General features: G+C 48.8%; 1 protein-coding gene across 2 annotated transcripts in view; it reads left to right on the plus strand.

Moving 5' to 3' along the window:
- Positions 1 to 20642, plus strand: part of LOC144818819 (THAP domain-containing protein 1-like) — an 87494-nt gene that overhangs the window by 18873 nt on the left and 47979 nt on the right. The window lies entirely within an intron of this gene.

Consider the following 20642-nt stretch of genomic DNA (forward strand, 5'->3'; position numbering starts at 1 on the left):
CCAAGTTGTCCTTGTGGTCTAGGCATTGTCTCAATTTTCACGTCTGGCCTGTGGACCAGATGGAATAGCTAAGAAAGGCTGTCCTGATTCTGTAATCAGTTGATGTTTGTTTCTAGCTTACGATGTTTTGGAGATGTCATCATGTGAACCCTCGGTTAGGCCCGTATTTGCCAACATAGCCTCCTGCTTTTCAAGGGTACCATTAGTGACCAGAGTTGATGACTCCCCTTTTGGCTCTAGAATATCTTTGCTGCGACGTGGGGGTTTCAAGATACATGCTTATCAACTGACCCCTTAAAAAACGTGTGTTCTGGCACTCTATCTAGCGTATTTCCTCAATTGGTACTGCAATGGCTAGTGCACTATTGATCTCCATTAAACTGTGCCCCCACATTGGGCACTGGAAACCGGTCATTGTACTACACTCCCCTAAAGTCAATCCGGTAAGACCAAGCTATATTGTAGTTTCGAAGTTGTAATGGATGCATAATTCTTTTGCCTTGTTGAGTTCACATCCTACACTTTAACCCCTTCGGGGCTGATGACGAGCTCAGCTCGTCATGAGCGTAACGTGCCGTGCGCTGATGACGAGCTGAGCTCGTCATGTAACGCGGTAATTTTTAAATTGCCGCGTACAGCGGGAAAAGCCGCCGCGTTGATGAGATTAAAAAAAAAGTTGTTAAAAAAAGTAACTAAACACCACAACACCCCCACTGGAACTTTCGAACAGTAGTGATGGTATCAACCCAAGGGGAAGGTGACGGGGCCAAATACCAAGCTAAAACAAAATAACATAGAAGATTAGTTGCAAGTCTCTTTGTGGAATGAAAAAAAATACTTATTAGTTCTCAGTCTACTTATTATTTTGAAGTTGTCCTGCTTTTCTTCCACAATTTATCTCTTCACCGAACCAAACTTTGGGATTTGTAGTGGGTACTCAGGGCTCATAATTCACTATTTCATTCTATCCCTGCGTTGCTTGATCCTAGCCATACCTGAAAGTAATGGATTATTAATGAATTGCGTTCGTTTGAGAATGCCATTTTAACTCTCTCTCTCTCAATGTCACTTACCATAGTTCATTTAGACTGAAAATTCCGTGAATCCCTTGATGCCAATTGCATTTCTTCCTAGCCAAAATCTGCATGAGTTAGAACCTCCTTTACAAGAACACAGGGCAACGTTTGCCACGATTCACTCGAGTTGCGTCTACGCCGCGACAGCCTTCTTGTGCTTACTTCTCTCCAAGAACTATAACACGGAACAGTCTTACAGCAAACAAATTGTGCCATGTGTCATAAAAACGTAAATAAGCTGTACGTTTCTCTAATATGACCACGAAAATACACAATTGCTACAATCTGCGTTGCCACAATATTATTTTTAGATATTGTCATGTCCTACAACCTGCAGGGTTGAACGTTTTCTCGATGTTTTGATTTCTTGCCAGAAACGAATTCTAGTAAGTTTTTTTCCCTTTTATACCCATTCACTGAATTAGACTTTTGTGACTCTGTCCAGAGGTCCCAGACATAAGCCCTCCCCATGCAATCCTTGTTGTGTAAAAATGCTAAAGGACCCTCAGTAGTCAAATAGTCAGCTCAGTGTTCCAGTTGTAGTTTTAGTTTCTTCCAGCCTCGAGAAACAGGCACTTTTCGAACAGGCCCAGCACTGCTGCACCAACCACTAATCTTCAGATACTCGTTGTGAAGCATCACAGATCTGAATTGTGTGATTTACATAGCAGTCCAGCTAATATGGCCATCAAGACTGTCCGGTTCTCGCTCAACCCACTAATTTTGTGAGACTTCCCAAATCGGGAGATGTCTTTTCAGTTCACACACTAATGTGAAATGATGCGGTGGCACTCTAGGATGGGCTAAATTCATTTCTGGGTCTCGCTTGCCAGACAGCACAAGCTGTTTGGTTACGAAAGACCTATTGTGAACTTTCATTGGGCTTTCAGCCCAACCATTGTTTACCATCGATTGGCTTTATTGTCATGCTCATTTGCTTTCTTCTTATTTGATGGCTTCCTTTTCTTGTATTTGCCCCTCCTCTGGACCATCCAGCGGTGGCGCCTCCACAATGGAGGAGGAGCGTCGCCCCTCTGAGAATGAAGAATAAGATTATAAAACAATTTAATTATCTTTTTATTTTTCACTGGCAGCTGATGCTGCGGAGTCTAGGGTGGGTCCAGTCAATCCTCTCGACACTAGCCAGGGGCTGGGAGGAGGAGTGGTGGGCACTTGTAAGTGCACGTCAGTTTGCGGCCAAACAGACATACACAGTTTGTGAGAAGTTGGCCTGGTATATGAAGCTCACTAGTTCTAGTGATCACCTTGTACCATGCCAAGCAACCCTTATGATGATTGGTTGTAAGTCAACCTTATAGACCAGCTATCCTAGTAGCGTGGACAAAGCAGTCTTAGGCTAAACTCTGTAAAGGCATGTGAAGCAAGCTGTTTTACCATACACAATCCCCTTGAATACCAAATGAAAGGACACCACACAGATATATATTGAAAATATATATATTTATTTACTACAAAATATCCCCTATACTCTTTATGAGCACAGAAGCAAATGCGTTAAAACAAAACACAGTTTAAATATACAAAAGTTGCACAATATGGATGAGCCCTAGGGGCCACTTAAACCATATACTAAAATAGTGGTATAAGAACCACCAATGGAAAAGGAAATAGGCCTAGGGCCTGGGGAATCGCTGGAGCTGTTCGGGACTAACAGTGATGAAGTCGGGAAAGGCCCGCGGGACTCGGGTGCAGTGCTTAAAGTGCATGCATGCACCAATGTTAAGTCAGTGGTGCGTAAAAGTTACAAAGTTAGTGTTTAAGGAACCTTCCGATGGACCTAGAGGGACGAAACTTTAGAGCTAGGCACTAGAGGTGTGTACCAGTGTAGGAACACCGGCGTTGCTGAGTTACCTCACCCACAGGAAGCAGGTGCACAGGTTCCAAGTCGTGTCGGGTTCCGTCACGCAGGTCGATGGTGCCTGGAGATGAAGATGCTGCAGGCGGGTCGTCGAGGAGAGTTCCGGTGGATCCAAGGATGGATCTGAAGATGTGAAGACCTGAAAGCAGAGGGGACAATGTTCAAAGTCACTAGCCAGTGACTACCGTGGAACCAGGATGGAACCAGGCGATGTCGGGCGCAAACAGGTGAAGAGGTGCAGCTTGTCTCCGCAGCCATGTGGACACAAAGAGGTCAAGGACGTCCAGGAGTTGATCACGAGCTGTCCCACGAAGGCTCTAGCTGATGGCGGTGTCGGCAACTTGATTGGAGCAAACAGGCCTTGGCTAATGCAAGCCATGCAGGAAGTGGAAAAAGCTTAGTACTCGGACCAGCAAGGTCAGAGCAGGTGCTCCTTTTCAGGGGAGCAAGGGCCAGCCTGGAGCAACCAGACTAGTGGTGTAGTTTGTAGATTTCGTCGCCAAGATGGCCACTAGCCACGTGGCAAGTGGCCGGGATGGCGCGTCGAGTGGCAAAGTGCAAAAGGGCCCCACGCAGATCGAGGAGATGCTGGGGGGCTGATCTTCGGTGCAAATGCTGCTCGGTGGTGGGGCTTCTCAAACCCCAAAGCACAGCGTCGAGGGTGCCTCGGGTGCTGCGCAGTCAGCTTCTCGGGGGTCTTTCGAGATGGCCGGTCCCACGTCTCTCGGTGCCTCCACAGGTCTCTTCTTTGCAGGGAGTGTGGATCGGGCTCCGAGATGTCTGGGAGTCTGGGTCTCATCGGGCTCTGGGCTCGGGCTCCGGCAGGAGGCGGCGGCAAAGCAGACGTCGAGTTGCTGGTTGGTGCCTGTATTCACAGGGTGGTCACTCCTTGGCCACAAGGGAGATTCTCTTCAGTCTTCTGTGCAGCAGAATGTCGAAGTCCAGTTTTCTTCTTAGTTTCAAGTCGAGTTCAGGATGATCTGAAGTCATGGGACACAGCTCCTACTCTTATTCCAAATCTAAGGGCCGGATTACCTGCTAGGTCCCTCCTCTGGGTGGGACCAGGAAGGTGGGTGGTTACACCCCCTTTCCTTTGTCCAGCTTCGCGCCAAGACTGGGGCTGGAGAGCCCCAGTACTGGTTTGAACTGGCATATGCACAGGGACACCTTGTGTGCCCCAGGCATGTCTCATTCTTTCCAGCCCTGTCCTACCCAATACACAAAATCCTGTCTGGGTTGGTGCTAGCACCTCCCAAGGCAGGAACCGCTTTGTCCAAGCCTTCCTCGCTGGAAGGACTCCCAGCAGCAGGAGGTCAGACTTGTGTCTATGGTGGCAGCATCCATTTTGTGATGCTAAGGCTCACGTTTAACTTTAACCGGGGTTCAGGTTAGGTACATGTCGTGTCCCTCTAGAAGGGTGGAATGCTACCCCCGTCGCCAGAACTGGCGAGGGGGTAGTATTCCAATTCGTATGACACCTTACTCGACATGTTTTGATAAAGCCAAACCAAAGATAGCATTTAACCGCGAGGTTCATAATGCACTTAAGAGTATATGGTATGGCAGTATCATGGAACAGCTAAACGACTTGGTTCCGAAAGCTGCAGACAGGCTCAGCTCATGCCAGAGCACCATCTCACATATTTCCAAACACTCTGCCTCCAGGATTGCTGAGGCCTTCCATAGGAGGGGCTGATAGGAACATATGTGTCCATTTTAGGTTAGGTACAGGCATACTATACCTAAGTAAGGGGTGATTACACCGACTTACCCCAGCTGAGTGATCAGCCAGTTGTGTCCAATATGGAGGCCAGGCCAGGGGTGGCACAATACGTGCTGCAGCCCCTGGTAGGCCTTGGAAACACCTATGCCCTGGGTACACTGTTACAGGGGCCCATAAGGTGAACCAGTTCCAATTTGTAATGCACCTAGAGTGCATTGGCATTAATTTAGAGAGAGAGGAGGAGCTTGGCGGGCATCCGAGATGGCCGCGTGAGCACAGCGCTCCCCGGACCCCCGCCGCTCCCGGCATAATATCCTGCATGAATCCTGATTTTTCGCGAGGATTTGTATAGAGGACGTTGGCCTGATCTACCTGGACCTTTCAGAAATTTATTTTGGCCCCGGGTGCCTGAGTTATGGTGAATTGAACTTTTGGGCTCCGCCCTTGAGGTGCGCCCGGGACTGGGTGATGTTCGGTGGCCGTCTCGGAGTTGAACAACAACGGCAGGGGGATTGGACTTGTGGGTCCCCTTCTTAAGTTTCGGTTTCGATTCTGCCTCTGACTGGGGCTTCGGCGAGGGGGTCGGGCCAGAGCTGGTTCCCGGACACGCGTCGGCCGTCGGGCCTTTGGCTGGACTGTTCTCCTATTTGGCTGCCCTTATCCTGGTGATACTCTTGTCACGGTCCTTTGGTCCCGAGGCCTCCATTCCTGGGGCCCGGTCCGTTGACCCTGGTGACTCTCCCTGTGACGCATCTCTAAAATGGCGGGCAGAGGGGACCGGGAGACGCGCAAGACGAAGACACCTCTGCGCGGGGGTCCGGTCCAATCCAACGTTATGGACCGTTACACCCATTCTAAGGGGTCCCCCGGAGCTGCCCTGCCCGGTCCCAGTGCATCTGACCACGTCGTGGATGCGTCGACGGAGCCTTCCTTGCAGGACATCATGGGCGCCATTTCTGGCATGAGGGAGTCAATAGGCCAACAATACGAAACCTTGACCCACAAAATTGACACCGTGGCAATCGATTTGAATCTAATACGAGCCGATCTCTCCAAAACGAACGAAAAGGTGAAGTCGTTGGATATCAAATCATCCAGCCTTACGGCGGACGTCTCTGAGCTACAGACGGAGATTGGCAATCTCCGTAGGGTGAACGATTTCATGACCCGGCGCTTGGAGGATTTTGAGAACAGGGCACGTCGCTGTAATGTTCGCGTGGTTGGTGTCCCGGAGAACCCAGAACCCCACTCGGTTGATCTCCTGGTTGAAGACCTGATCCAGAACCACCTTTCTCCGTCTGGCCTTAGTAAATTCTTCACAGTGGAGCGTGCACATCGTGTTCCGGGGGGCCAGGGTAAGCCAGGCGCCCCGCCGAGACCTATTGTTGCCAAGCTTTTCCACTATAGAGATCGGGACGCTATCCTGCAGGCATCGCGGGTGAAGGGCCCGGTGGCCTTTGAGAATGCCACGGTGAACTTTTATCCGGACTTTTCCCAACAGGTCCAGAGGCAGCGGATGGGATTTCGTGGTGCCAAGAAGCGTCTTAGGGACGTGGGGATGCGCTACGCTATGCTCTTTCCGTCCAGGTTGCGGGTTGAGTATAATGACCGGACCTTCTTTTTTGATCGGCCGGATGCTGTGAATGACTGGCTGGACTCCTTGCCTAGCCGACCTCCTGCGACTGAGTCCGATGCCCACCCGGGCGGTGCTGAAGGTGGTGTAGAGAGCTGAACATTTCGTCTATGCCGGGTGCCTTGTTTTGAGTAATTCTTCCAGGAAAGTGTGCCTTTGTTCCTCTACCGCTTATGTGATTTGATGTATGTTCTTTTTCTCGTCCTTGGTCTTGATCGGGGTGGCGGGTGGGACGGAGCCTTTCCTCCTCCTGGGTCTTTGTGTAGAATAGGGGTTCTTGGGCGACAGGCACACTGCAGGTTGGGGTGGCTTTTTAGCTTTTTGCAGGGGTGCAGGGTGGGGGGTGTTTTCTTGTTATTTGGGGGGAGGGTGGTTGGGAAGTTCGTTGTTTGTGTGTTTTGTTTTCGAGGCGACTTTATCCTGTATTTGAAGATGTTTCTGGTGTCATGCTCATTGGTGGGGGGTTTTGGCTTTGTTGGGTGGGATGGGGGTAGCGGGTTGAGATTTGTTTCGTGGAACGTTAACGGTCTGGGAGATCGTATCAAAAGAAGTGTGGTGTTGAAATGTATACGACGTTTATCTCCTGATATTGTTTTCCTGCAGGAGACTCATTTGGTAGGCAATGTTTGTCATGCAATGAATAGGTGGGGCTATCGCCTCGTAGCACATTCGGGGTTTACCTCCGGTTCTAGGGGCGTGGGTATCCTTGTTCGGGCTTCCCTCCCCCTAGCTATTGATGATGTGATTCAGGATGATCGGGGCGATATGCTGTCCTTGTGGATCGCTATGAGGGTCGTGCCCTCTCCTTATTTACTGTTTATGTGCCCCCCGGCTTGCAGACCTCTACCTTTTCAGATTTGGGCCGCGTCTTGTTGGACCTCCCTGATAGTACTCTCTTTTTGGCTGGTGATTTTAATTCGGTGTTCTCCGGTCTCCACGATCGCCACCCCCCTAGAGATACTCCTGCGGCCCAACGGTGGTTGGGTGGATTTTTGGATACCTTTGGCTTGGTGGATTGCTGGAGGCTTCTGCATCCTACTCAGCTTCAATACACCTTTCATTCTGGGGCCCATGGGAGTCTGTCTAGGCTGGATTATTTCCTGATGCCTGCGGCTCAGTCACCAGCGGTGCGTGAGATTGTACACCTACCCAGGGGTATTTCTGACCACTCTCCGCTCTGGCTTCGTTTTGAGGTTGGAGTGGAGGCGGTGGGCAGAGTAGCTCCCATTAATCCGTGGTACCTTACCTCCCCCGAGACCCGCAGCCTTTTGCTTAAGTCTTTGGAAGCATATTTTCTGGATAACGAGGGGTCAGTCTCCTCAGCTGTGTCCCTATGGGAGGCCTTTAAGACGGTGATTCGTGGGCAGGCCCTCTCCCTTATTGTTGAAGCTAAGCGGGCGAGGAATAGGGAGGTGGTGGACCTTGAGGGAGAGATTTCTGCATTGGAGGATGCTTTGGAATCTGGTGTCACGTCTGCGAAACTCCACGCCCTGGGTCTGAAACAATTTGCCTATAAATCTGTGGTCACGGATGCTGCTAAAGTAATGTTTCGGGAGCAACAGGGTCGTTTGTATGATGTGGGTGACAAAGCGAGTAAATTGTTGGCATGGCTGGATAAGAAGGAGAGAGCTAATCGTGTGGTACCCGTGATTCAGTCTTCGAGTGGTGTGAGTGTGACGGACCCGATTGGAATAGTTGACCGTTTTGCTGAGTATTTCCGTGTGGTGTATACCCCTGTGTCTGTGAGAGATGTGGCTGACTCTCGCCTTCTATTGCGTGATATAGCTCTACCCAGTGTCACTGACTTGGATCGTGTAGCGTTGGACTCCCCCTTTACGGTTGATGAGATAGCCACTGCCATCCGTTCACTCCGTTCGGGCAAAGCATTGGGCCCGAACGGGTTGCCAATTGAACTGTACAAGTTACGTCCCGACAGAGTGGCGCCATATCTTCGCGCCATGTTTCTGGAGTCCCGGGAACGAGGTGTTCTCCCTTATGATCAGCGACTGGCCACGATAGTTGTCATCCCCAAGGATGGTAAACCGCGAGACCTTTGTTCATCCTATAGGCCCATATCCCTGCTAAATGTTGAACCCAAGGTGTTGGCGAAACTCCTAGCGTCCCGCCTCCTGACGGTCATTGGTGGCTTGGTCCATCCAGATCAATCCGGATTTATCCCGCATCGCAACACGGCTCTGAACCTACGTCGTCTCCACGGCGCGATTGCGAGGGCGGGGCTTCTGACGGAGCCGGACATTTTGGCGTCGTTGGATGCCTCAATGGCTTTTGACACTGTGGAGTGGCCTTATCTTTGGGCGGCTCTTGAGAAATTTGGTTTCGGGCCTCAGTTTATTGGTTGGATCAAGTTATTATATGCGGAACCTCTGGCACAAGTAGTGGTAAATGGTAGAGTTTCGGCCCCTTTCACCCTTGGTAGGGGTACCCGTCAGGGATGCCCCTTGTCTCCGTTGCTTTTTGCACTCGCCTTGGAACCATTGGCTGCTTGGCTTCGGTGGGAGCCTTCGCTCAAGGGGATTCGCTGGTCTCCGGACTTTGAGGACCGCGTTTCGCTTTATGCGGACGACATTCTTTTATATCTTACCTCCCCGCGTAAATCTTTGACAGTTTTGTTTGACGTTCTCACTTCCTTTGGTGCCAACTCGGGCCTCGTTATTAACTGGGCCAAGTCCTGCGTGTATGTTCTTTCGGGTGTTTTACCCCCTTTGCCGAGCAGACTTCCCATCCAGGTGGTCCAGTCTGGCTTCAAATATTTAGGGATTTTTATTACGTTGGACTCCTCGCTCCGATTTGAGCGTAACCTCCTCCCCCCGTTGCGTCGATTGCGACTGGACGTGGCCCGCTGGCGTAAGCTTCCTTTGTCTCCTCTGGGCAGGGCGGCCCTGTTTAAAATGATGTCCTTGCCGCGGTTCCTCTACGCGCTCCAGAACTCCTATGACGCTATCCCCAAGACCTATTTCCGAGAGATCGAGAGTCTTCAAAGGCAATTGATTTGGGACGGGCGTCCACGTATTGCCCTCGCGAAACTCACCATCCCTTGGTACGACGGGGGCATGGCGCTCCCCGATATCAAGCGATATTATTGGGCTTCCCAGTTGTCTGCTATTAATCACGTGATGTTTTCACCGGGTCGAAATCCTGCATTCGAGATGGATAGACTCCAGCTGCCGGGTGGGGACTTTAATAGAGCGCTTTATTCCCGATCAGCCGGGCGCCATCTTGTGGGCCCGACCAGGAGTGCAGTAACTGTGTGGCGAGCCGCGAATGTGAGTTTGGGATGGGAAGATCGAATGACGCTGGCGACGCCGCTTTATGCCTCGGAACGTTTGGGGTGTCTCTGGTCTACTAAGGGCTTCGACCGCTGGGATATGATTGGTATAAGTAAGGTGGGTGATGTATGTTCGAAGGGTAGTGTGAAATCGTTCCAGGCCCTCCAGGAGGAATATGGTTTGAATGGTAGAGAATTTTTTCGTTATCTGCAGGTCCGGCACGCCCTCGCCTCAGTTTTGACTCCTGATATGGCCCTGCCCGAGTCTTCCCCCCTCGAAGATCGTGTCCTTGATGGGCACCTGCCTGATAGCACTATTTCCCTGATCTATAAGAAGCTGATCAATAATCGGACGGACTTATTGGTCCGACTTCGGGAGGCTTGGGTCGGCGATGGGTTGGAACTGGACGACGAGGATTGGCAGTCGGCACTCTCCTCTCCCAAGGAGGTGGCCATTCCTGCCCGTCTCCGTTTGGTTCAACTTAAAATCCTTCATCGAGTGTATGTCACTGGTCCGCGTTTGGTAACGATGGGCTTTTCCTTGGATGGGTTATGCAAGCGTGGCTGTGGGTTGAGTGCTACTTTTTTACACATCCTTTGGGAATGCCCGGTTGTGGTGGCTTACTGGACTGCTGTGCTTGAGGTGATGACTGATGTGACTGGTGTTGCCCTGCGGCCTGAGCCTCGACGATGTCTGTTGAATGTGTGGGAGCCCACTGACTACTCTGTGGCCCAGACCAGGTGGGCTACCTTGGGCTACATGATTGCGAAACGTGATATTGCACAACTCTGGGGCGCATCCAGGCCCCCTGAGGTCTCGAAATGGGAGGACAACATGGACTGGTCCATGTTTCGGGAGAAGACTGTTTATGTGGCCAGGGGCAGACCCAGGGCGTGGACGAGGATTTGGGGCCAGTGGAATGAATATCGTGGAGATATCTGCACACCTCCCCTTGTGGGCACTACTGATGTTGTCCTATCTCCCTAGACGAGCGTTCCCGGAACCCTTTCATACTGGTTTTTGAATTTCCGATTCTCCCCGCTGCTCCCCCCCCCCCGACCTTGTTGGAGCCTCTGGGCTCTTGGTGGGTTCTCCTGACTGTAGACCATCCCCTCCGTTCTTTGGGCTGACCTTGATTACCGTGCATTCGCCTTTTTAGTGTTTGTTTTTCTTTTGTATAAATAAAAATTCAATATGCTCTGTGACATGTTGGGAGTAATGCTTTGTGCTGGATTTCTGCCTGATCACGGGTGTACACTTCTGATTTGTGCCTTGTGCCTTATTATTAGCGGCCAGCCCGTGAGGTTGTAGGCCCATTCTTGTATTTTTCCATGCTTGCTCAAATAAAGGTTTTTGAACAAAAAAAAAAAAACAATTTAGAGAGAGAACAGCAGGCTGTGGGTCTGATTAGCAGGCCCACAGCCACATTAAGTCATAAACCAGTGAAGCAAAAAGCAAAAATGTGGGGTGACCATAGGATAGCAGACCCTACTCTCCTACACACCCCCCCCCCCCAAACGCAGGGACATTAGACTAACCTTGACCAGTTGTGTCTTCATGTTCTAAGTGGAAGTACCTGGAGAGACCATCTGCATTACCATGGTCAGTCCCTGGGCGGTGCTCCACTGCAAAGTCCATCCCCTGTAGGGAAATGGACCACCTGAGCAGTTTGGGGTTTTCACCCTTCATCTGATTAAGCCATAAGAGGGGCTTATGGTCGGTCTGAATCTTGAAGTGAGTGCCAAACAAGTATGGTCTCAACTTCTTCAGGGCCCACACCACAGCAAAGGCCTCGCTCTCAATGGCTGACCAACGTTTCTCTCTGAGGGTCAGCCTTCTGCTAATAAAAGCAATGGGCTGGTCTTGACCATCTACATTAAGTTGTGAAAGCACAGCTCCCACTCCCAACTCAGAAGCATCTGTTTGGACAATGAACTCTCTTGAGTAGTCAGGACTCTTCAGGATAGGTGCAGAGCACAAGGCCTTCTTCAGGTCATCAAATGCCTTTTGACAGTTTACTTTCCACTGAACCTTTTTGGGCATCTTCTTGGATGTCAGATCATTAAGAGGAGTCACAATGGACCCATAGTTCTTAACAAACTTCCTGTAGTACCCAGTCAGGCCCAAGAAAGCACTGACCTGAGTCTGGGTAGTTGGAGGGGACCAGTCCTTTATGGTCTGGATCTTACTCTCCAGTGGTTGAACTTGGCATCCACCTACAAGGTGGCCCAAGTATACAACTTTACTCTGCCCTATCTGGCACTTGGTGGCCTTGATAGTGAGGCCTGCCTTTTGCAGAGCTTCTAGCACTTCCTTCAGGTGGACCAGGTGATCCTCCCAGGTGGAGCTGAAGACAGCAATATCATCCAGATATGCTGCGCAAAAGTCATCCAACCCAGTAAGGACTTGATTCACCAACCTTTGGAAGGTGGCAGGTGCATTTTTCAAACCAAAGGGCATCACCACAAATTGGTAATGCCCACCTGGGGTAGAAAATGCTGTCTTGGCTTTAGACTCCTCAGCTAACCTGATTTGCCAGTAGCCAGCTGTCAAGTCAAATGTGCTCAAATACTTAGCAGAAGCCAATTTGTCTATGAGCTCATCTGCCCTTGGAATAGGGTGTGCATCTGTCCTGGTGACAGCATTGAGTCCTCTGTAATCCACACAGAACCTCATCTCTCTCTTTCCATCTTTGGTGTGAGGTTTGGGGACCAGAACCACTGGGCTAGCCCAGGGGCTCTCTGAAGGCTCAATAACACCTAATTCCAGCATCTTTTGCACCTCAGTCTTGATACAATCTCTGACATGGTCAGGTTGCCTGTAAATCTTGTTTTTCACAGGAAGACTGTCACCAGTGTCCACCACATGGGTACACCAGTTAGTCTGACTGGGTGTCAGGGAGAACATATGTCTATATGACTGCAAAACTTGTCTACAGTCATTTTGCTGATGTTCAGTGAGGCTGCCATCTAAGGCCACACCACCAACTGAGCCATCCTCAGGGTTCTGAGTCAGCAGGTCTGGGAGAGGGTCACTCTCTTCCTCCTGCCCCTCATCTGTAGCCATGAGCAAGCCCATGTCTGCCCTGTCAACATATGCTTTCAACCTGTTAACATGGAGCACCCCGTGGGGGCTCCTGGGAGTTCCTAGGTCCACCAAGTAGGTAACCTCTCCCTTCTTTTCAATGATAGTATGGGGTCCAGACCATTTGTCTTGGAGTGCTGCTGGGGCCACTGGCTCCAACACCCATAATATCTGTCCAGGCTGGTACTCAGTCAATACAGCATTTTGGTCATGCCAAGCTTTCTGTAATTCTTGGCTAGCCTCAAGGTTTTTGGATGCCTTCTCCATGTACTCAGCCATCCTGGAGCGGAGACCAAGTACATAGTCCACTATGTCTTGCTTGGGCTTTTTGAGAGGTAACTCCCATCCTTCCCTCACCAAACACAGGGGTCCTCTTACAGGGTGCCCAAACAACAATTCAAAGGGGCTGAAGCCAACCCCCTTTTGTGGGACCTTTCTGTAAGCAAACAGAAGGCAGGGCAGAAGGATATCCCATCTTCGCCTGAGCTTTTCAGGTAATCCTTTGACATGCCCTTTAGGGTCATGTTGAACCTTTCAACAAGCCCATTACATTGTGGATGATAAGGAGTGGTGAACTTGTAGTTGACACCACATTCTGTTGTATAGCTCCTATATATCCTTATATCGTGTTAAGTTAGCATAGGTACATTTGAGATTTAAACGCCATTTTTCCTTTCTTGCAACTTCTGCACACGACCCTTAATTGTTGACTTAGCTTTCAACCTAGTGGTTTGCCGTGGTGTATGTGAGAATAATATGTTATTGCTCTGATATCAGTTTTGTTTAATAAACCATGTCTGCACGGAGAGTGCTGAAGTTTCAGGAGCAACACGATATGGAATTGTTATGAGGTCTGATCTCCACGCCTTCATAGTCATAACACAAGTGCAGCCTTTGCCAACTTGGGCTTGAGGCGGGATTGATATTGCTTTGCACGAGAATTGTTAACACACTTGATGCGGGGCACATGCAGAGAGAGCTGGTGTATGCTGATGTGATTCCTTCATGCTAGGACACTAAGGTATGGGCCCGCCCTAAAACAACCCAAAGAGACCTTCCTAGATAATAATAATATAATATATGTGTTAGGGAGGGTGAGATATAAGTGTTGTTAACTCTTATTCATTACAGCATGTTAACATGCTGTCACCATTCGCTTTTTATGTCTTAGTAACTATGCTGATAATTTTGCTACTGATAATAAGTATACTTGTATTATCAAAGATACTGCGCCTGAGAAGACGGCATTAGTAAATAAACATTTCAAATGCACATGTGTCTTCTTTACTCCATGTTCTGGTTTGTAATGATAATATAACGAAAGAGTGTTCATGAGTCCCACGTACCCTGAGGTACTGTAAGTTCATGTTCTGGTTTGTCTAAACATTGGGTGTTTGATATGTCCAATGAGACACTGTAGCTAGCTCGGTAAGGGGTGAGTTGGTTGCTAAGGTAAGTTTTGGGACATCCTAATTTGCCGAGGTTCCACTCCTCTGTGCACAGTTCTGTGTGAGTACAGAAACCCTGCAACATGGCGCCCAACGGTTTTCGGTGGTCTTATATCATGACACTCGAGTAGTTTATCGTTCATGCCTTAACCCCTTCACATCCGTTTCCGGAAAACGGGGTGTCGGTGAAACCTACCTATTTTTTGAAATAGGTCTTTATTCAAGCTTGATTCTTTCTCAAACGGTTTCTTTGAATTACTACCCAGTTGTGCTACAAAGTATTCTTTGTTTTTTCTTGTTTCCAATTCTGTGATGGCGGCAGCGGTGGCTATTGCGCAGCATAGTCGCGTAGCGGTACGCAACCATCTTCAGACGTACCAGGTCCCAGTAGATGGGATGGCTGTGATTTTCGTGGTATGTGCAGATCCGGCGTTTCCTTACGAGTTGTTTTACTCTTGGGTTACGTTTCCGGCTGTGGACGCTAATTCTGGTTTGTTCCACTCCTACACCGCCTCGGATGTCCCGGCTGAATATACGCCGTACAGGGCATTGGAAATACCTATTGATCATTGGCAGCATCGAGTTTGGTTTGATGGCGCCCTCCCCCACTCTATGTCCCCTGCGAGGTTAGGCCCACTCTCAATTCCAGGTACTAATTGGCCTGCGTTGGGTGGCTTTACCCCGCACCCGAATCACGGGGCTTGCACCCTGGCAGAAATTCGCAGGCTGCATGTAGTTTCCATTTCCGTGATTCGTGCTTTAGTGCAATACATCGGTCGACATCTTCCTGGTGGTCCCCAGGGGGGTGCGGCCGCTCCCATGGAACGAGGCGGAATGCGTCTCAATCCAGTGATGGTAAATTCGGTTTTTGGTGCGCGTCCAGTTGACAACGATGACTTCCCATTCTGGCTAGCAGAGAAGTTTGATCAACTGGAGGCGGTTTTTCCGAATTCTACTCCTGCTGATAAACATAGAATGTTGACGATTACTCTACCGAAGGATATTACTCCTGAACTTGCTGACTGTGACAGCTGGGGAAAAACATTTGCGGCAGTTTATACAAGGTGCTTCGGCACCCCGTCTATGACTGCCCTGCCTGAAATCGTTCGACGTGTTCAGAATGATCACGGTCCAGAGGCAGCGGTTGAATTGGGTATGCGCCTGTGTGGTTCTTTTGAGATTGTAAGTGATCTCATTCTCTCCAATGTTAAAGGAGATGCAGTTAACTTTCAGGTGTCGAATGCTTTGGCTGCTCTGCCCGATGCCGACAAACCCCGCCAGTTAGCAAAGATTGTGGTGGCCGCTTATAAAACGATTGGCCGCACAAGTAGAGGTCTGAAATATTTTCCAGTGAAGGAGAAAAAACAACCACAGGGACAATCTGCAGTGACAGATGTCCAGCCCAAGTCCAAAAAACAGAATTGGCCTAAAAAACAGACACAGGGGAAGCAGACAACGCAGACTCAGGGTACTTTTCCTGCAATACAAGCTCCTGCGCCACCCGAAAAAGTTTATGATTTGCGCGACCGCGCGATGATTAAATCGCCTGATCGTTTTCAGGGTTCTGATCAACGCTCTCCTTGTTCCTTTCAGGACACATCGGCCCCGAAGACCGGTGGAGGAGGAGGGGGTGGACGTGGACGTGGTGGCCAACAAGGACGTGGTCAGTCCCGCCAGACGGACGGCGCAGTGAAGCAGGAGGATTCTACGCCTAAGCGTCCGCAGTTTGCGAAAAAGAAAGTCGCAGCCTTAACAGCGCATCGATATGCCACAGATAGTGAGAACGCGGCTTCGGAATCTGACGTGGGCTCTGACCTTGCTGGACAGCGCGGCGGAGATTACCATAGTCAGAGAGGCGCTCCGTCCACTACTGAGGGTGACAGCGACTGAAGTTTTTGTTGTTATAGAAACAGCCGATACGAGATTGGCTCCCCCTGAAAGACTTTTTGAAATTGTCCTGTTAATTGAAGGTGACATACAGCGTACCGTTAAAGGTGTATTTTGGGAGAATCTGTCTTCTACATATGATATTTTACTTTCGGAGGCTGACTGGCCCCCACCTTTTGTGCTCGCGGCGCCGCGAGGGGAGGAGGTAATCCTACCCAGTTTCGCGAACACTGTCTCGAAAGAGCATGCGCAGCATTTTGCAGAAGAGTGGGCTCGGGCTCTCGCGCCGGCTCTGTACCGTAACCAATGTGGTTGGGATAAATTGTCGCCTTGCCACGAAATTCCGTTGCGGTCTCAGCCGCAGCCTCAACCTCAATATCCCATTCGGCGTGAAGCAAAATCTTCCGTCGCGGAAATCCTTGAACAATTGGAATATCAGGGAGTTATTGAAACGTGTGTGTCACCGATGAATAATCCCCTTTTTACTGTGAATAAACCTGACGGATCATATCGTTTGGTTTTGGATTACCGGCATTTGAACTCGCATTGCCGTAACTGTGCAGTACAGAATACCCACGGCTCTGCCCTAGTGGATAGTCTCGTGCGTAAGCGTTTCAAGACAACGCTTGACATATCCAATGGTTTTTATGCCCACAGATTGGACAGCTTTAGCTCCCAATGGACCAGTTTTACAAGCGCTGGAGTCCAAAAGCAATTCCGGCGTCTTCCAATGGGCTACAAGAATAGTCCTGGTGTATTTACCGCTCGAATTGTCTCTATTCTGGAGGCACTCGACCCTGATGCTTTTTCGTATGTGGATGACATATATCTCACAGACGACGATATTTGGGAGCATCTGTGTCGTGTAAATTCTCTTGTTTGCAACTTCGCAGACATGGGTTACAAATTCAACTTTGCAAAATCGCACATTGCAGAACACACAGTGTTGTTTTTGGGCTATGAGCTCAACAATGAAGGTAGAGGTTTGGCTCCTCACTTCTTGGAGAAGTGCGCACAATTGCGCGCACCAACAACTCTGAAAAAATTACAATCCTTACTGGGCTTTTTGAATTTCGGCAGAACTTACATTCCGGAATATGCCCAGCGTATCAAGCTTTTGTATGCTTTGATACAACCAACTTTCTCAAAATCATGCTGGCTGCCTGAGCATTCAGCCATTTTGCAATCCTTGCAGGCTGATCTGCTCGCTTCTAAATATTTACTGACTCGTGATAACCACACCAACCTGGTCATAAGAATAATTCCTGGGACGGTGGGTTTCACATACCTCACTTTTAATGAAGGTGACACAGTACCTATTGCTTACAAGTCACACTTGTACACCTCGGCTGAGATGTGGTTTCCCACCATAGAAAAGGTTTTAACTGCTGTACAGATGGCTATTCTAAAGGAACGAGCTCTGTCACAGGGGAAACGCATGCTAGTGGTAACACCCTGTCCTCATTTGGAGGCAGTCACGAAAGCCAGTGTACCAAATTCAAAAGCTTTGCACCCTCGGTGGATTCAGTGGGCTGCGTCATTGTCATCCTCGGATGTCATGTTTATTTTTGACGCTTCCTTACGGTCGCAGGAGTTCTTGCAGTATGAATTCGTTCACCCTGCTCCTCTGGCGATGCGACCTTTGGAGGACTTCCATTGCATCATTTACACTGATGGGTCGGCGCAGGTTGCGCATGGCTCTAAACATGCCTACGTTTCCGCATGCGCCATTGTGGTCGGTGCTATGTTGAATGATGAGTTCATTTCCAGGGAGGTACACACGTTGCCCCTGGGCGATTGCACTGCACAATTGGCTGAGCTTCGTGCTCTCTTACTAGCTTTGGAGTACGCAGATCCAAGTGTTACTACTCTAATTGTAAGTGATTCTTACTACTGTGTCCAGTCTTACAATGAAAACTTGTTCTTTTGGATTCAAAATGATTTTCATGATTCCAAGGGTAGCACAATAAAACATAAAATGATCTGGGTTCGAGTGGCAGAGCTTAAGGCTATATTGCCACTCGTTTATGTGATTCATACTCTCGGTCATCAGCGCGTGGGAGTACACGCTCTTGGCAACTCGCTTGCTGATGAAGCGGCGAAATCAGCAGTATCTACATACTTAGTTGCAGCAGTTACTAGGTCTAAAACCAAGATTGATAGCGACATCTTGGCAGCGGTTGCTGCCTCTGAGAAGGGAAGTAAACATCCTTCGGGATTCCCTTCGAAGTATAAATACCACTTAAGTCCCGAAAAGGTTCCTTTTGTGACAATTCCTGATGTTGGGGAACGGCTGATTCCCAACACGGATCGCAGGACAGACTTGATTACAGCGGCTCATGAAGGTGTGGCGTCTGCGCATGCGGGCGTCTCAGCCACTGTAACGCAACTACAACAACGTTTCTGGTGGCGGGGACTGTACAAACAGACGCGTGATTATGTCCTTCTTTGTGACATATGCCAGCAGATTAAACCTTCTACTGCTACGCGTCCGCCTCAGACTCAGTTGTACATTTCTAATAAACCACTAGGCTGTGTTTATTTAGATCACTGCGGTCCATTTTCATCTGATACTGCGTATAAATACATCTTAGTAGCAGTTGACTCATGCACACGCTTTGTTTGGGTATGGCCACATCGCAGCGCTGATTCCCGGACTGTCATCAGAGATTTGCGTATCTTTATAGGGATTTTTGCCTGTGGTACCTTCCATTCGGATCAGGGTCCGGCTTTCGCCTCTAAGGCGTATAAGGATGCCATGACTTCGATGGGGGTCCAAGTCAAGTTTTCGTCACCCTACAGACCCGAGGGTAATAGTGTAGTTGAACGAATGAACCGTGATTTAAAGCAATCTTTGACAGCCCGGGTTATAGGCACTGGCAGAAACTGGCTGGCTCACCTCTATGGCGTGCAGCGTGCTCTTAATAATCTCCCTAGAAGGTCTCTGGGTGGGCGGACCCCATACGAAATGCTCTTTGGCATCAAGATGTTCGTCCCTGACCTTGACGGTCTAGACTCGGTGGTTCGCGCCACTTCCTTTGACGCAGATGAACATTGCAATGTTTTACAGAATCTACAAAAGACGAGAGACACTCTTGCAAAGGAACATTTGCCCTCCACATCGGATGATGCGTTGCAGATCCCGGTAGTTGGCTGGCTACCCCAAGTTGGAGAACTGGTTCGAGAGAAGATCGACAACAAGAAAGAGTTTGGTCCCTCCTATCGAGCTCCGGTCCCAGTGCTTGGAGTGAAGGGCACAAGAACAGTCATTTTACCACCACTTCCAGGTCGTAAGGAAAACAGGTTTATTTCTATTGACAATGTCAAGATACACAGAGTGGCCGATTCTTCTTAGCATGACACCGGCTGTTTCCTGTCCTTCCATTGTGAGAAATTCAATTATGCCCACTGCTTCTAATAATGAACCTGAGGTGGCCATCGAATTACCTGCTGTTTCCAGTCCATTATTGAATAATTTACCAGGAACTAACCTTGATGAGACAGACTATACATACCCCACTGATTTGTCCATGCCTGACCTGCAAGCTCGTTTAGCCACGGAATCCAGATTTTCATTTGACTCTGCTTCCCTTGCCTCGAAAAAACCCTCTAAAATTGCATTATATGCTAGCCTGTTTAAAAAACATTTTTTGATACCTCCTTGGATATACATTTGGCTGGTCCTTTTTTCAGTTTACCTTTTTATGTCAATTGGTTTTGTGTTTTATTTTTTTCGGATTATGAATGGACACTATGTCGAGGAGAGAACTTGCATTACTCATTTGAATGGAACTTTGGCCCCACTTTCCTCTTCACATTCTACACACAGATTAAAAAGAGACTTGACTTTGGTTAACATCACAGCGTGGCCTGTTCTGGATGGAATCGCGTGGGATGCAGTTCGTTTTCAGATTCATGGTCCAACGGAAGTCGTTAATGTTCCTAATGTACTGAGAGTTAATATGGGGGATGTGGTGAAACAAAACATTCGTTCTGATGATTGGGATGTTAATGCTGTGGAAAGTTTGTTTTCTGATTTAAAATACTATGCTGCTTTTGATGCTGAGGATTTATATTTAGAATCTGCTAATTATGGTGAATTGTTCTGTTACCAACATTATGGCAATCACTTCTTACACAAGACATCTTCCCGAAGGGATGCGGTTAATTTTACTCAGTGGGAACATTGCCCAGCACCAACACAAGGGAGTTCAGAAACGTTTCTTAAAAAGTATACTTATTTCACTGACTTTAATCAGTCCAATCCCGAGTCCTTTTATTTTAAATTTCACAAACAGCCACTGTCCAAGGTTCGACTTACAAATACAAAATTGTTATATTCAAAGGCCTTCCTGGATCAATTAGTTACTGGAGGGTATGAGTTATGGAAGAATACCATAGACCTTAAATCAGTTTGGGGCTCAAGGGCCTGGCAGGTACAAGGCACTGAGGCTTTGCACCGTGCATGTCTCATCCCAAATCATATGTGGTTTTTAAATGAAACCATTTCCCAGACCACGTGCTTTGGATTGGCTACATCTAAAAGGTTAAACACCCCGTCTTTCCCGGAGTTGGAGGAATATGAGAATTGGAGTAATTTTACTCAATTGTCAATTAGAGATATA

The sequence above is a fragment of the Lissotriton helveticus genome, chromosome 2_1 (assembly GCF_964261635.1).
Source record: "Lissotriton helveticus chromosome 2_1, aLisHel1.1, whole genome shotgun sequence".
In the NCBI taxonomy this organism is placed as follows: domain Eukaryota; kingdom Metazoa; phylum Chordata; class Amphibia; order Caudata; family Salamandridae; genus Lissotriton; species Lissotriton helveticus.